The following is a 16,574-nucleotide window of genomic DNA, read 5'->3' as shown; positions in this document are numbered from 1 at the left end:
TATTGCAAGAATGGAAGGAGTAAGAACACTGCTTGCATATGCTACATACAAAGGTTTCAAAGTCTACCAAATGGATGTGAAATCTACTTTTTTGAATGGTACACTAGAAGAGGAAGTCTACATAGAGCAACTAGAGGGATTTTTTAATGACAAGAACAAGGACATGGTCTGCAAACTACACAAGGTACTTTATGGCTTGAAGCAAGCACCTAGAGCATGGTATGAGAGACTACACAAATATCTTGTGAAGATGGGATTTGAGAGAATAGATGACAATAGTAACTTGTACATCAAAGCTAACAAACGTAAAGAGATTTTGATATCAGAAATCTTTGTTAATGATATAATATTTGGAGGAAAAGATGCTCTATGCAAAGATTTTGTTGATCAAATGAAGCATGAGTTTGAGATGCTAATGTTTAGAGAATTCAAATTCTTTGTTGGATTACAAGTACATCAATTGAAGAATGGCATATTTTTGACCCAATCCAAATACATCAAGGATATACTCAAGGCATTTGGTTTAGAATAGTCAAAACTAGACAGCACACCAATGGCAACAAGACATAACCTATCCAAGAATGATGAGTCTACTAAAGTAAATCAAGCATTATATAGATCGATGATTGGAAAGTTGTAATATGTGTATGTAGTAGACCAGACATTGCATTAGCTATTGGAATAGTGGTAAGATTTTTTGCAAATCTAAGATAAAATCATTAAATGGAAATGAAGAGAATACTGAGGTATCTAAAAAGAACTAATAACTTTGATCTCTACTACAAGAGGAGTGAAAATTTTGAACTGAAAGCCTACACTGATGCAAACTAGGGAGGTAACATTGATGACAAAAAAAACACTAGTGGAGGAGCACTTTTCTTGGGAAAAAGATTGATTACATGGACCAGCAAAAAGAAAAGCTATACTTCACAGTCCACTACTGAAGCTGAACATGTTGCAACTACTATAAATTGTACCAATATTGTATGGATCAAACATTTGCTGCAAGGTATGAAGGAAGAAGTAAATGAGCCTATGATACTTTATTGTGATAATACAAGTGATATCAACATATCAAAGAACCCTATAATGCATGCTAAAACCAAGCATATTGGAATCAAGTATCACTATGTAAGAGAATTAGTAGAAGATAAGCAAGGATGGAATATGTTAGCTCAAAAGAATAGATTGCTAACATCTTCACAAAAGAACTACCTAAAGATTATTTTGAGTATCTTAGAGCTAAGTTATGGGTGATACCCCTAACCAAGGCTACTTAAGAATAAGCAAGATTTCCCTACATCAAATGAGTTGATTGTTGAAGATTTTGCACATTGATGTAGAGGATGTTTACTTTAGGATTCATGCCTAAAGCAATTAAAGTGTTGAAGTTCCAAATCATTCACAAGCAAGGTGATAGAGTGAGAAATTAAATGAACATGCAAAAGCTACACTTGCATATTAAGATGTTAATATGTCTTTGGCATTGTTGTCAATGAGGGAGAAGTTGTGAGAAACTAATAAAATGTTGATGATCAAAAGAATGAGGGAGAAATTTAAAGAAAATGGAGAAACTAATCAAATGAAGATAAAATGAGAAGTAGATAGAAATGATCAACAGTTGATCAGAACAGCGGAAGATGGGCAATATAGAGGGAGAGAAACAAGGAACAAGGATACAACAACTAAGAGGGAGATATGAAAATTGATGGTGATGATAATAAAATTTTTGCATTTGACTTACTTTTCTAACCTAATTAGCATTCGGTTAAATAGTTTAGTCTAATGGTTGATTAGTTTGATTTTCCATCAATGCAAAAGATGGAGATTGTTGAAACTCTGATTGAAAAGCTCATTGTTGAAGATCAAAGATGGAGATTGTTGTTAACAGAATGTTTTCAATCATTGTTTTGTCATTGATGTCAAACCTTCTATTTGTAGGAATGGCATTTTCTTATAAGATCCAAGTACTATCACTTAGTTGATTGATGAAGAGGATTTGATCAACAAGATGTAACAAGAGTACTTAAGGGAAAGTTTGAGTTATGATGTTGTAATAAAGTGCAAGGATTAGTTAAGACAATGGTTAAATGATGTATTGATAACATACTCAAAGATACAAAGGTTGGTCACACTTAGAAACATTAGAGGAATAAGTTGTAACAAGGTTGATTTCAAAGCTTTAACTAAGTTCATTAGTGGGTGTCGAGCAAGCTAGTTGAAGCTGAGAAAATTCTTAGTTGGAGCCGAGCAACAAGAAATTCTAGTGTTTGTTGAGTAATCTACAGGTTTTGAGTGAAGTTCAGGTGTTGAGCACCAGAAAATCTTAGTTGGTGCTAAGTGATCTTCAGGTGTTGAGCATCAGAAAAAACATAGTTGATGTCGAGTAACACTGTATGTTCTAAGCACCAGTATTTCAATAGTGCTGAGCTGTTATATTATTTTAAATGATGAAGATTTGCCAAATCTGAGCCAACTTAGTGGTTATCTTGAATTTTTTGAACCATTTGGAGGATAAGGATGATGAGCTGGTGGCACAGAATTCTATGTAAACCATTTTTGGGTGAATTCAAAAAGGATTATTCAAGAAGTTTCTAGAGGAAACAACATATGTAATTCATATGAATTAAAATTAAAGAATGGAAGAATCAAGTGAGAAAAGGAGCTCCAAGACTTCTATTTAAGGAGTCATAGGCCAAGAAGCAAATGTTGTTGATGTTGTTGCTGCTAAAGAGCCAAATTGTGAAGTGGTTAGAAGGGTGTCAAGAAGAAGGCATCTAGGAGAAGGAAGAGCTTAGAGGCTCTGGTTCTATAAGTGGTCAAGAAGATATGATTGCACTAGTAAATTGAGCATGGAGGCTCAAGGAGACTAAGCTTGAAAGGAGGGCAAGCTATGAAGAGTTGTAGAGATTGAAGGCCAGGCAATGGTATGAGCTAGGAAGTGATCTGAGATCTGCAAGTTAAGTTGTATGTTGTAATCAGGTCAAAATCCCTAATTATTACTCTCTAGCAATTGTATTAGTTAGGATAGAAGGAAAATCCTATGGATTTAGGTTGGCCTAATAGCCATTTGTAAATCCTTTAATAGGGTGGCATTCCAAATGAATATTCTTAAGACCTTTAACAAGGTCCACTTCTAAATGGGTGGTTAAATGCTCTAACAAGATCACATTTGACAATGTGTTGAAAGCCTTTAATAATGTAGGCCTTTCGTAGGGCATCACTTCCGACAAGCGAGAATTGAGTAGCATGTTACTAGTGGTTTTTCCCAAATTGTGTTTCCACATAAATCACTATGTTATTTGTTGATTTCTTATGTGTTATGCTTGCATGTTGATTTGCACTAACTTTCTGATTAGAAAAGTTAATGATTGGATGAATGAATGGTTGAATGAGATCATGAAACTTAGTGAAAAAGTTTGAATAGGACATTTGGACCTTGAATAACTGATTCACCTCCCCCCCTCTCAGTTATTCTAAAGCACTTCTAACACCTAGGACCCCTAGGGACCTATTTGGTTGTTTCAAATGTGTCAAAAGGGGTCATATGATAACCTATGACCCTTTTCGACACATTTCATGACAACATATGTCCCTAGGGAAGCCATTTGGTTGGTTCAAATGCATCGAAAGGGGTCATAGGTTAACTTATGACCCCTTTCAACTCATTTAATGGCAAAATATGTTCCTAGGTGCTCTAGGACCCCTAGGGACCCATTTCGTTTATTTGAATGCATCGAAAGGGGTCATAAGTTAACCTATGAGCCCTTTCAATGCATTTCATGACAAAATTACATTCAATAATAATATAATATTATATATTTTAATATAATAATAATATATTACTAGATTATATAACAATAATAATCATATATATTGCTATATTATATTTAATAATAATAATCATATCTATTATTATATATAATAATAATAATATAAGATTAAACATAGTCACGAGGATATGGGGGGTAGGTTGGGAAACTTGGGGAGCAAAGTGCATTCGTCAAAGTTAGAGCAGAACATAGTTAGTATTATGTAGATTGAAAAATCATTAATAGGTCTACATTTGTCGATTGAAGGTGACCCAACACAGATCGATTGGGAAGCAGTTCAGGGCAGTTCATTCTGTGATGTTAGAGATGGGAAGAATGTGTTAAAGGACTTTCAATAAAAATTTTGGATCTTTTGTAAATGGATTCAAATTTTTTGATCGATGACAGCGTGTTTTATATTTCTAATTATTTGGAAGCAGTGTAAAGATGTGTGGAGTAAATAGGGGATTTTCTACTATTTTTGGGGGGCAAAATTTGAAGTTGCAAAATGGTACTATTTTGGAGAATAGTATATGTAAAGCAAAATGGTGTTGTGAGTTTTAAATTTTCATGATATAACTATGTAAATATTGTGAGTGTGTTATGTTTTTTGAGAAATCTATATTGTATGCCTAGTTTCATAAATGCCTCAGTTGCTCTCCTTTCCATTTGGGTTTGTTGTATATGATAATATATATCTTTCTCTCAAATTTTGTATTTGGTAATGACTAGAGGGTTTCTTCCTAGATTCTTCCCTTCATAAGTCATTGACCCTATTTATTTTAATATATATATTTCTAGCAGCATGACACTTTTTGCCAAAATAATAATAATATAATATTACTATATATAATAATAATAATAATCATAATCATAATAATATATAATAATAATAGTTAATAATAATAATTATAATCATATATAATAATAATGCCCACACTTCTCAAATTTTTGTTTCCCTCCAATATTGGGGTGGTTTCCCTCCAAAATTTCAAAATTTCAAAAATTTGGGCCGGGCTATGAATGCTTGAAAGAATTTTGGCTACCACTTTTTGGGTACCCAATTTCATATCGAGTATTTGACTTCATATCAGGTACCTGATTTGAAATTGAGTACCCAATTAGGCTTGGTATTTACGGAAACCTATTTGGTCAACTTCAAAAATGTGTTTGAGAAAGGTTTCACTAACATTCTAACTTTGAGTAGCCATTTGACAATATTATTTTCGTTGAAATTCAAAGAAATGAAAAGGGTTAGTTTATAACACTCAAGATTCCATTAATATAATTTATGTCAAATTTTGAGTTCGATAAGTATTTATTAGTTAATTTTTAAAGAAGATGACTGTAAAGTGTTGATTGACATACTAATTGAAAAATATCTATAACTTTCAAACTATTTAACATTTTTGAAATCCAAAAGTTGCATTACATTCTATGCTTTGCCTAGTATAAGGAAAACAAATATAATTTGGTAAAGTTTTCAATTAGTTAAGGTGGTCAAACACAAGTTTTTTTATTCTGAAAAAGTTATAGTAGAAAATTCATATTTAATTATTTATTTTGAATAAAAATACCTAAAAATATGTGTCACATTTGGGCATGAGTCTAGTTTTTATATCTATAATTATTTTTAAAAATATTATCATTTGATTTTGATTAAGATAGTCAAAACAAACACCTACTTTTTATTTTGCCCTAAAATTTTTGGAGTATTGCATTAAAATCCAAACTTTTGAGCAATCAAATAATATTTTCTCTAGATAAGCCCTAGTAGTTTAGAAATTACATTATTTTGATATAAAGTGTAGAACCAGTTTAAAATTATGTGTCAAGTTGATATAACCTTGATTTGCTAGTTTTTCTGTAGTTCCTACCCGCATTCACATCTTTTATGGACATTGTTATTATCTTCAGACTATGATAGACTAGTTTTATATTGATGGATTAGTGGTATTGATACTATCAGACATTATGTTATGGATTCAGTGGTTATATGATGAGATCATTTAGATTTTACATTTCATGCATACATGATGATCATTATACTGCTTTCAGTTATTATTGATGATTAGATGGATGGTTTATTATCTTATGTGTTTTATTATGGATACTTACCCCATACTTGCATGTGTATGGTGTGTGTGTTTTCTTATTGTATGGCATTTCTGATGTGGTTAAGGGAGTCGTGGTCACCTGCTTAGTCGGGATCTACATGATGCACCACTTCCTGCCATTGTCTGTTTAGCTTAGCATTATATATATATATATATTGTATGTACATGCATGGTTTTTCTGTAGGTTGCAGGTACTGGGTATCAACTTCTCTGAATTTCCAGGATGAGCGTACCCTATTATACTATCTCAATGATAAGAGAAGGGAGATAAATTCTCAAGTCCAAATCCCGAACCTTTAAGCCAATTGTCCTAGTGAGGTAGGACAAGTATTTGGATATTTTACCCACCGAATGTGTCGGATGACATGATTCATGATTTTTAACCCTTTAGACTGATTTTGAGTGATTTGCTCTATGATGGGTTTTCATATTTTATCTTGGAGGTCTATGGTGAATTTTCTATTAATTAAGTCTTAATAAATAGATTTAATTAATAAATTAATTATTTGAGAAAATTAATACTAAATATCATGTTATCTAATATTTTAATTGTAATTAATTAAATGTGAATTATTGAGGAAAATGAATTAAATAAAAGAAAATTAGAAATTAAATTAATAATAATAATAAAATAATAATAAAGCAATAAATAAATAATAATAAAAGTTATAAAAGTTAAAATGAGAGTTATAAATATTTAAATAAAAATTATATAAAAAGTGAATTGGAGTTATAAGCTTGCATGGGAATTAACGCACTTCTCTATTTCTCATGTGTCAACAACACGGGGGTTAATGAATCAATTAAGCACATGGTGTCTACAACCCTATGGCTCATCTTAAAGGTTGGAAAAGACCCATTCTTAGTTGGTGACACCTTCCAGCTATTTCTAGAAGCATTCTAGATATTTCCTGAAAGCTCTTTATATTCAAGCATTCATAGAAGCTTAGACAGAGCATTGGGAGAGCAATTGGAGCATTGGAGGACTCAGGAATTCTGAAGAAGGGAGGAGCTTGCTCTGTGGATTTTTTGAGGAAGAGCAATTTAGCATCAAAATCTGGGTAGATTCTTGTGATTTTACTTATGTTATCTTTGCATCATGCATTCCCTGTCTTCTTCGTGTCTTCCATATGTCTTCTTAGAAGTTTCATATTTATATGCATTCTCAATGTGGGTAGATTAATTAATTGGAGAACTCTATATGCATTCTATAATGCAAATATCTTATTCATAATTGTAGAATAAATCTTTGTGGAAAAACAGAAAAAACATACATGGTTATATATTCAGATCTGCATACATATACATATATATAAATATATATTTATATATATGCATATGTATACATTTATTATCGATCTATTATAAAATTTGAATATATATATACATACATATATATATATATATACCTATGTGTATTTATATATAATGCACCAAATTGAGTGATTAATAAAATCGCAGTGGAAAATTTATTAATTTGTATCGTGATTCATATCGCATGAAACAAAAGTTTATATAATATATGTTGTGGGCATGATTCGTACCCCGCATCGACGGAAGGCAAAGACCTGCCGTCGCAGGTCTACGACGACAGGGGTACTGCATACCCGTTGTCGGCGCAGTGCCTACGACCGCAGGTACTGCATACCGCAGCAAGAGTTGGTGGGGGGGGAGGTTTAATTGATGTTTATGTTATACAAAAAAAAAAATAACATTTATGTTAAAACATTTATATAGAATTGATTTCTCATTACTATGTAATATGAAGTCAATCAAAAATTGTTAATTCGATTCTATGAAAATGTATTTACATATGTATGTATATATATATATATATATATATATATATATATATATATATATATATATATATATATATATATATATATATATATATATATATATATATATATATATATATATATATATATATATATATGTAATATATAAATATGTTATTTAAGTTATTATTTGATAATGACTTATATTGATGGTTTGTTTTCATAAAGGTGACTCTTTAATAATTTTCAACTATTTAATAATTTAGATGTTTTAAATTATTAAATAAGGAATTGATAGTTGAGTGGGGGATGTATCAAACAAATGTTATTAATTGGAAAATGGATTTTTAGTTCTAATAAGGAAAACTTTTACTTATCCAAAAACAATATATGTGTTCCTCCATTCATTCTTCAGACTTGAAAACTTAAACTGAGATCTCCACATTTAAATTCAAGTTGTAAAACCAAAACATGTGTTTACATTGTGTATTCTTTATGCTATTGTTTTGGGTTTTGGGTTGACTAGTGTTGACCAGTATAGGACGTCTACCAGAGGCTTGGGGGTTATGTGATTGTGGTGACATAATGATGTTTTAATCTTGATCTTTATAAACCCAACCATGGATATGTGATGGAATGCTCTATGTATTGGTTGTGATTACTGATTGTTATAGTTGAGATTCTTATGTACGAGACACTTGACTTAACCATTATTTTTTGGTCATCGATCAGTTATCCTTGGTTATTTTTCTAGTCACCATGATGGGACTATAATGTGGATTTATTTTGATGATTTCATGATGTGACATGTTGACTCAACCATTTTTGGATTCTTCGATCAGTATGATTGAGATATATATTTTTTTTGGTTATTGAGAACCATTGGATATTTGATTATCAGTGATACTTCAGTTGCCAATAGAGAGCAATTGTGTTCATGATTTTTTATGGATGTTAGCTCATGGAGATTTGATGCTTTTATGCATATTTGATGATTTTATGGATTATCTTTTGTGATTTTGTGATTTATGATTCCATGAGCATTAGGGTAGGATATCTGCATGTAGTGATGGGAAGTGGCTTGCAATGGGGGCCGGGGCCCTAAGAGGCTGCCAGGGTAACTCATTGTAAATTGGATTAATAAGTGATAACATTCACACCTAATACTAACTAAATGAACCTAAAAAGATAAGTTTTTTGTTCTTGCCCATGCCTTGAGTTCTTGTACATGCTAGGATGGGAGTAGTGAGACGCATGGTTGCAACCTTGCATTTCGTAGTATGCCTCGTTAGTATGAGAGGATACTAGTAGCCACATGAAATCAGTATTGACTCGTGGAGCTTAGCTAACTTCCAGGGTAACTTGTACGTGATAATTGCGATGACGCTTTCCCACTTGCATAGTAGGTTCCTACATGTCATTGTGTGCCTCTAGGATTAGATGTCAAATTTTGTGTTTGGAACCTTTGAGTTAGTATACTTTTAGGATTCCTGGACTTATAGAGATATGTGCTATGCAATTTTGTTAGCCTATTTGGGACTTGAGATTATCTCCTTAGCACGGTGGGAGTGGACCACTTAGGTACCATGCGGTCGGGTGGTAGTGTATTTTCCACTCTTATCATTCTAAGATTCATTGAGACATCATGGCTGATGCGTCCTTCATGATGATGGATATGTATCCTTTTTCATTGATGATTAGCATATGTTAGATGATGTTATCTTATGCCTTTATTTGCATGTTAGATTACTTCTACATATGATGTTGTATTTATTAGGAGTGACATTCCTACTATGTAATACTGATGATCTCTTCGGTGATTTGGAATGTTACGCATGGAGGGATGGCTAGGATCCACGATGGTCTAATGATGCTATTGATGGTTGGGAGGAACCGTGCACTTAGTTTATTATGTTTGATCTTTATGATGGATGTATATGTTCTCTATGATGTTGTATCATGTGATTATCTCTACTCTGATGTGTCATGGATTAGAATAGGATGATGTACCTTATTCTATGTATGTATATTTTTTGAGCTTGTCATACCCTATGACATGTATAGTGGATGAATGAGCATTTAAAATGTAATGTGTAAACATTGGACTTATCATTTCATGAGGATATTGTACTAGATGGATTCATGTATGTAATTCAACGTTAAGGGATCTTAAAGAATGTAATTTGTTATGTATGTTATGTTTAATTTCAGATGGACAATGCTATTGCTTCCGTTATTGTGCATAAGTTATATGTGATGTTTACTATCATAAAAACAAAAAAATGCTACTAAACTTAGTGAAATTCTAGGTTAATTCTTTGGATCCCTTGGCGGGGCATTACATTTGGTATCAGAGCCCAAGTTTCTACATTGGGAGCTCTAGGTATTTTGGAACAACTAGAACTTTGAACTATTAAGTATAACTTTCCAACTTGATCTAGGAGAATTGAAACAGGACTCAAACTGTCACTTGAATATTTTTCATACTTCAACACTTAGTTTCAAAATTGGAAATTTTAACTTAAACCTAGACATAGAACTAAACTTAGTACCTTGTACTGTTGTAGGATGGTATCTGGGACTAGGTCCTCTGTTAGAGGTCGTGGATGTGGCAGAACTATCAGTGTCCATGGATCTTCCCATGAGGGATCGGCTCATGTAGAGAGCATGGAAGAGAACTCTAGTAGGCAGCAGGAAGAGAGCCATAGAGAGGACCAAGCTGAGTCTGAAGAGGTTAGTTTGAGGTAGATGATGCAGACTATTCTAGAACATCGACCTCCTGTTCAATAGCAGCCCAAAGTGCATCAGACAGAACAAGAGCACAGACCCAGATCTAGAAGTCCATGAAAGGAACGTCAGAGGTCCATTGTGTCCACTCAGATGAAGGATCTTTCAAGATCCAAGGTTAAGCCTTTCAATGGGCAAGGTTTTGGTTATGTGGCTAAGCAGTGGCTTATTTCTCTCGACAGGATTTTTTCCATGCAAGAGTTTGACAGCAATGTTAAGGCAAGGTTTGTGATCACTAATCTAGAGAATTTTGGGGCCACTTGGTGGATGATAGAGGAGAAGAAGTTGGGAATCGATATGAGCAATGTAACATGGGAATTATTCCTAGAGAGTTTCTGTGAATGATTCCTACCAAAGGAATGGAAATAGCAAAGGGCTAATGAATTTCATAATCTCAGATAGTACACTTTGTCAGTGACCAAGTATGAGTGTAAGTTTTATGAGCTTATGTCTTTCTCAGGGTTCAGTGAAAATTCAGCTTAGTTCACACAACATTTTATTAGGGGTTTGAATAACCATATTATTGGGGGAGTTAAGGTGTTTGAGCCAAAAAACCTCAAGGATGTGGTGCATCGAGCCATCCTTTTTGAGCAAAGTGTCAACCTTGGTCAAGGTGGTCTTGTAGGAGCACCAGCAGCATCAGGATCTAAAAGCAACTACAATTTAGGTGGTAACAAGAAGTTTTCTTTCTCTAAGGGGAAGCAGTATCAGCAGCAGTCTCAATAGACATAGCAACATAAGGGCTCAAATTCTCAAGCTCAAGGCAGTGGAAAAGGTGCTAACACCAAGAACAACTACAATGCTGAACACAATAAACAGAATTAGACCAATCAGCCAGCTCAAAGTAGCTAGTCTTTTTTTAGTAGGAACAGTCACCAGCAATCAAATGTACCACCTATGGGAAGAGGTTCAGGAAGAAATATGGAATGCTTTTCATGTGGTCAGATTGGACATTATGCAGCTTAGTGTCCTCAGCGAGTACTTCAGTTTTTAGGACCTAGACCTACAGTTTTAGAGCCTACAGTGGGTGATGCAGGTAGAGCTCATAGAGTTTTTGCAGCAGTTGATCAGCGTCAGGCAGATTATCAAGGAACAGTGGTTGAGACCACAGGTGCTATTAGAGGTATATCTCTTTTAGTATTGTTTGATTCAGGAGCTATAGATTCATTTATTTCACCATCTATAGTTTATAAGTGTAAGCTGGTTGCGGTGAAGCAAGATCATGGTTGGCAAGTGGAACTAGCCTCAGGCATTAAGGTTTCCACAGATTCTATAGTTCATAAGTGTGGGCTTAGTTTAGGAAGCTTCGATACGGCAGTGGATCTTCGAGTCATACCTCTTGGTTCCTATGATGTGGTTCTAGGCATGGACTGGCTTGGATCTCATAGAGCCAGTATAGATTGTAGGAAGAAGATTATTATGTGCCAAGATGACCAAGGGAATGATGTGCAGATAGTTGGGATACCGAGGCCTGTATCTCTGCAGATTATTTCTGCTATGCAATTGAAGTAAATTTTTCATAAGAGATGTCAGATATTTTCTATTATGGTAAATGGTCTTGATGAAGAAGATCCCATGAGGGAGACTTTAGATCACCCGATTTTGCAGGAGTACGCAGATGTCTTTCCAAGTGAAATTCCAAGCATGCCTCTGAAGAGGGACATTGACTTTAGTATTGATCTGATTCCTGGAGTGGAGCCTATCTCTAAATCTCCTTATTGCATGACTACTCAGGAATTGGGTGAGCTACATCTTCAGCTAGAGGAAATTCTGGCCAAAGGGAGCATTTAACCTAGTGTATCACCATGGGGAGCTCCAGTGCTCTTTGTGAAGAAGAAAGACGGTTCTTTGCACCTTTGCATTGACTATAGACAATTGAATAAGGTGACTATTAAGAATAGGTATCCTTTACCTAGGATTGATGACTTATTCGATCAGATCAAGGGAGCTACAGTGTTCTCCAAGATTGATCTTAAGTCAAGATACCACCATCTTCACATTAAGGAAGTAGATATTCACAAGACTTCTTTTTGAACTCGTTATGGGCATTATGAGTTCATAGTGGTACCTTTTGGATTGACTAATGCTCCATCGATTTTCATGAGTTTGATGAATGGTGTATTCTGATCTTATCTGGATAGGTTTGTACTCATGTTTCTTGATGATATATTGATATATTCTAAGACTCAGAAGGAGCATGAGGAACATCTACGGTTGGTATTGCAGTGTTTAAGGGACAATCAACTTTATGCTAATGCAGCTAAGTGTGAATTCTTCAAATCAGAGATTCAGTATTTAGGGCATGTTATTTCAGGTGATGGTATTTTAGTCGATCCTACAAAGATTCAGGTGATAATAGATTGGCTGACACTGACTAGTGTGTCAGAGATTCGTAGTTTCATGGGTTTAGCTAGTTATTATCGTAGATTTGTCTAGAACTTCTCTAGGATAGCACATCCTATCACTTCTCTTCAAAGGAAAGGAAAGAAGTTCATATGGATAGAGAAATGTGAGGAAGCCTTCCAGAAGCTCAAGGAGCTTTTGACCAGTGCACCGATACTAGCTGTACCTGATCCAGAAGGTGATTTCATGGTATGTATAGATGCTTCTCTTGAAGGGATTGAGGTAGTATTGATGCAGAATGGATGGGTGATTGCATATGAATCACGCAAGCTCAAGGATCATGAGTTAAATTATCCTACACATGATCTTGAGTTAGTAGCAGTAGTTCATGCTTTGACAAGGTGGAGACATTTCTTGTTGGGGCACAGATTTGAGCTACATAGTGATCATCATAGTCTTCAGTACATTTTTACTCAGCCTAATTTGAATACTCACCAGAGGCGATGGATGGAGTTTCTATGCAAGTATGATTTTGAGGTTAAGTACATTTAGGGTAAGGAGAATGTGGTGGTAGATGCTTTGAGTCGTAGGAGACATGTGTTATCATCGATGACTCTTAGTGTGGATTTGAGGAGTTGAATTCTTTAGGCACTTCCTATGGATTCCTGGTATCAGGAAGTGTGCAGAGAGATTGATTTAGGAAGATCTTTGGAAGTTATGTTTGCAGGTTATGTTCGAGAGTTAGATGGTCTTTTGAGACATTTGGGGAGGATTTATGTGCCATTTTTGAATGAGCTTCGCACCTTGATACTGGCAGAAGCCCATCGTACACCTTACTTAGCACATCCAGGTGTCAAGAAGATGCATGCTGATTTGAGACATTTGTTCTTTTGGTCTGGGATGAAGCGAGATATTGCTGATTTTGTGGCTAGGTGCCTTAAGTGTCAGAGAGTTAGGTAGAACATCAGCACCCAACTAGACATTTGTAGCCTAATCTCATTCCTTCTTGGAAGTGGGATATCATCTCCATGGATTTCATTGTGAGATTACCTATGACAGTTTGATGTCATGATGCTATCATGGTCACCGTTGATCGGTTGACTAAGGTGGCACATTTTTCACTGATTAGGTCTTCCTACACAATAGCTTCTGTAGTTAATGTCTTTATGCGAGATATTGTGAGATTACATGGTATTCCTAGAAAGATCATTTCTGACAGGGATCCTGTATTCGCATCCGCATTCTGGACATCGCTGCAGCATGAGCTTAAGGTGCAGTTAAACTTCAGTTTGGCATATCATCCAGAGACTGATGGTCAAACAGAGAGGTTGAATTAGGTTTTGGAGGATATGTTACAAATGTATGTGATGGATAGGCAGACACATTGGGAGGATTATATCTACCTAGTGGATTTTTCTTACAACAATGGGTATCATAGTTCTATTGGTATGGCACCATTTCAAGCATTATATGGGTGTCCTTTTCGTACACCATTGAGTTGGGATAGTCTTGAGGATCGCATCCTGTTGGGTCCTGAGATGCTTTGTGATATGGAGCAATAGGTAGCGCGTATCCATGAGCACTTGACTATAGCATAGGATAGGCAGAAGAAGTATGCTGATGCTCATAGGACCAATAAGCAATTTTCTATGGGAGATAAGATTTTCTTGAGAGTGTGACCGTGAAAGAGTCTGATCCGATATGGAAAGGGTTCTAAGCTAGCACCTTGCTTTATGGGACCATTCAAGATTATAGAGAGGATTGGCCCGGTTGCTTACCATCTTGCTCTACTGCCCAGCCTAGCTCGCATTCATGATGTTTTCCATGTTTCAGTGCTTCGGCAGTATACTCCTGATATTGTACATGTTCTTGATTGGAATGCATTGCAGGTAGAGGATGGGCAGCTGGCTTTAGAGCCAATTCATATTTTGGAGTAGCGGGAGTTGACCCTCAGGGGTCGAACCATCGATTAGGTAAGGGTCCAATGGGACCCTACTGATGATTCTTCAGCTACTTGGGAGGATGCAGCTAGATTGAGGGAGTTATATCCCTACTTGTTTGTAGGCTTCCAAGAGTAAGCCTAACCCAAGGGGGGGTGGATGTAGTGCCTACCCTTGTTCACATCTTTTCTGGACATTGTTATTATCTTCAGACTATGATAGACTAGTTTTATGTTGATGGATTAGTGGTATTGATACTATCAGACATTATGTTATGGATTCAGTGGTTATATGATGAGATCATTTAGATTTTACATTTCATGCATACATGATGATCATTATACTGTTTTCAGTTATTATTAATGATTAGATGGATGGTTTATTATCTTATGTGTTTTATTATGGATACTTACCCCATACTTGCATGTGTATGGTGTGTGTTTTTCCTTATTGTATGGCGTTTCTGATGTGGTTAAGGAAGGGAGTCGTAGTCATGTGCTTAGTTAGGATCTACACGATGCACCACTTCCTACCATTGTCTGTTTAGCTTAGCATTATATATATATTGTATGTACATGCATGGTTTTTTTGTAGGTTGTAGGTACTAGGTATCGACTTCCATGAATTGCCAAGATGAGTGTACCCTATTATACTATCTCAATGATAAGAGAAGGGAGATAAATTCTCAAGTCCAAATCTTGAACCTTTTAGCCAATTGTCCTAGTGAGGTAGGACAAATATCAAGATATTTTACCCACAGAATGTGTCGGATGACATGATTCATGATTTTTAACCCTTTAAACTGATTTTGAGTGATTTGCTCTATGATGGGTTTTCATATTTTATCTTGGAGGTCTATGGTGAATTTTCTATTAATTAAGTCTTAATAAATAGATTTAATTAATAAATTAATTATTTGAGAAAATTAATATCAAATATCATGTTATCTGATATTTTGATTGTAATTAATTAAATGTGAATTATTGAGGAAAATGAATTAAATAAAAGAAAATTAGAAATTAAATTAATAATAATAAGAAAATAATATAAAAGTTATAAAAGTTAAAATGAAAGTTATAAATATTTAAATAAAAATTATATAAAAAGTGAATTGGAGTTATAAGCTTGCATGGGAATTAACGCACTTCTCTATTTCTCATGTGTCAACAACACGGGGGTTAGCACATCAATTAAGCACGTGGTGTCTACAACCCTATGGCTCATCTTGAAGGTTGGAAAAGACCCATGCTTAGTTGGTGACACCTTCCAGCTATTTCTAGAAGCATTCTAGATGTTTCTTGAAAGCTCTTTATATTCAGGCATTCATAGAAGCTTAGACAGAGCATTGGGAGAGCAATTGGAGCATTGGAGGACTCAAGAATTCTGAAGAAGGGAGGAGCTTGCTCTGTGGATTTTCTGAGGAAGAGCGATTTAGCATCAGAATCTGGGTAGATTCTTGTGATTTTACTTATGTTATCTTTGCATCATCCATTCCCTGTCTTCTTTGTGTCTTCCATATGTCTTCTGAGAAGTTTCATATTTATATGCATTCTCAATGTGGGTAGATTAATTAATTGGAGAACTCTATATGCATTCTATAATGCAAATATCTTATTCATAATTGTAGATATAATCTTTGTGGAAAAACAGAAAAAACATACATGGTTATATATTCAGATCTGCATACATATACATATATATAAATATATATTTATATATATGCATATGTATACATTTATTATGGATCTATTATAAAATTCAAATATATATATATATATATGTATGTATGTATAT

Source organism: Cupressus sempervirens, chromosome 5 (genome assembly GCF_028749045.1).
Source record: "Cupressus sempervirens isolate cs-2001-9-10 chromosome 5, ASM2874904v1, whole genome shotgun sequence".
Lineage (NCBI taxonomy): Eukaryota > Viridiplantae > Streptophyta > Pinopsida > Cupressales > Cupressaceae > Cupressus > Cupressus sempervirens.
The sequence above is the reverse complement of the archived record's forward strand: the minus strand, read 5'-3'. Positions refer to the sequence as shown.